The sequence below is a fragment of the Chinchilla lanigera genome, unplaced genomic scaffold (assembly GCF_000276665.1).
Source record: "Chinchilla lanigera isolate Chin_1 unplaced genomic scaffold, ChiLan1.0 scaffold00006, whole genome shotgun sequence".
In the NCBI taxonomy this organism is placed as follows: Eukaryota; Metazoa; Chordata; class Mammalia; order Rodentia; family Chinchillidae; genus Chinchilla; species Chinchilla lanigera.
The window spans coordinates 16,378,357-16,380,849 of NW_004955407.1; positions in this window are offsets into that span (position 1 = coordinate 16,378,357).

The window sequence follows — 2,493 nt, forward strand, 5'->3', positions numbered from 1 at the left end:
AATCTCACACTGCGATATGCTTGCAGTGTTACCTAGGGCCATGAAGATTTCTAAAGAAAACTCATTTTCTCAGTTTGTGTAAAAATAAAAACCTATGACACATTCTACGGTACAAGGAAGAAAATATTGGAGTGAACAGATTACCTAAAATTTGCGATATTTTCATTTTTATTATTAAAATAAGAGAATACAGAGAGTATTCAGTTTTACATTTCCAATTAAATATTGTTGGAATACAGAACAAATGAGAAGTTAAACAATGTTAACCCTATTTAATGCATGTTTGGAAATAGAGTATCAATGAAATTAATTTAAATATAAATGCAGATATAACTCCAGAAGTAAATGATTATGCATGTTGCTTTTTAAATGTATTACTCTGTTGTAAAGTCCTGAGTAATAAAGAAATCAATTAAATGAACCCCTAATTAACTGGATGTCTGCCACAAAGTATAATGACTTAGTCTCATACATAATTGCTGCTCCAGTGATGACCCAACAAATCAATGAAGTATTTAAACTCCCTCTTTAATAGGCCTGGAATAGCACTAATATGAGTTAGAAAGACTTTTCTCATCAAATGAAAGATTTTATTATAAAGCCAAAACCAAGATACTTTGAAGTAAAGGCAAGAATTTAGAATTTCTTCTTAAAATGAGGATTTACCAAAGAGAGACTCAGAGAATGTCTGAAACACTAGTTCTCATAAAACTCACTTACCTCAAGAAAACCAACCTGGATTTCCATTCATAATTTTTTTGAATTAAAAAGTGGTAGTGTCACATTCTTAATGAGCAGCTTGTTTAGGTGCTGAATCAACTGATTTGATTTCTCAATTTCCCTCACACCTCTGAGTCCCTCCTCCTGAAAGCACAGTTTGTGTTCTAATTTTGCTAACTTATTTAAAATTTATTAAATTGGGTGTCTATTATGTGCTATTTGGCAATATATCAAATCTCTTCACTAACAACAATAAACTCAATCTGTTTTTGTTCTACAATCGAATTGAATAAATATGCTTTCAAGATTATAGTTGTTGTGTTTCTACCAGATATTGAAAATGGGATTATGCTTATTTTCTTTTCTTTATTTTTGGTATGGGGTATCTCAGGATTGAAACAAGGGCATTCACACTAATGTATATCCACAACTCTTTTATTTTTTATTTTATGGCATTTTATTTTATTTTTATTAGTACACATTTATAGTACATACTGGTTATACTCCTTATGGGAAGTAGGTACCCATACATAACACATCTTAATTCTTTTCTTTCTTTTTTCTCTTTTCCTTTCCCTCCTTTCCTCGCCAACCATTTCCATTTGAGACAGGTCTTACTAAGTTGCCCAACTGTCCAAGCTGGACTCCCAATCTGGGCTCACATTTCCAACCCTCCAGGCTCAGCCTCCCAGAGTGTGGGGATTACAGGTAAGTGCCACCATGGCCGCCTACTAGTATATTTTTGAAAATTAATGGGCAAATATTCTCAAAATACTAATAGGGAAATAGCATTTAAAGACTTCAGCTCACTGCAGTTGGATAATTCCCTAGAAGTTTTCTTTCTGTTGAACTTTCTGTTTCAGTTTTAAGACAGTAACCTAAGCAAATATTTTTATTCCATCTTTTAATAAATTGAAGGTCATGAAAAAGTTCATTGCTTAACTGAAACATTTGCACCCTTTGAATCTCAAGTTCTTTGTCCATGAATGTATATTGATTCAAAAATGTTCAGTCAATAAAATAGAAAAGATAATGCTTCATTTACTATATGAAACAGGTTTTTTGTGAACAAAAGCAATACCAGTAAAGGCCATACTTACTTATGTGACTTATTTCAGAAAGTGTTATGTCAAGATTATTTCATGGATCCTAAAAAGTCATGAAATACCAAACAATTACACTTGTGGTGATATTTGTTCCAGTCTCTATTTCTGCAGTAATAGCTAATGAATATCAAACAACCATATTCCTGGTAACCCAGTTAGGTTGAATTCTGTTTTTAAAAGCATCTCACTCAAGGACTTTGTGCAAAATCTCAGCTTATGATCTCTAGGTATCATCTAGATGATCTCTTGCCCATCATTAATGCCATAGCAAATATTTAGACTGTAAATACATGCATATTTCCCTTCAAAATTGCAGATGGAAGAAGTAATTTCCAGGTATTCTTCTACTCAAGACAAAGGTTTCCTGAAGACTGAAAAACAGGTATGACATTTGAAGTCCTATTGTAACCTCACAATGTTAACCTCATTGATGTTAAACAAAATCTCAGATGACAAGATGACACTCTTTTTTACCATTTTTCTATCTGATGGAATTTGAGGATACTGAGGTATTTTATGAGTGACCCAGAGTTACCCAGAGTGACCCAGAGTGACTCAATCACCTGAAAAGTCAAAGGCAGAACAGTATTTAGATGGAAAGTCAATACTGAGCTCCCTAACTCTGGCTGATGACTAACTCACCTTCCCACATGTTGCTTCAGATGTG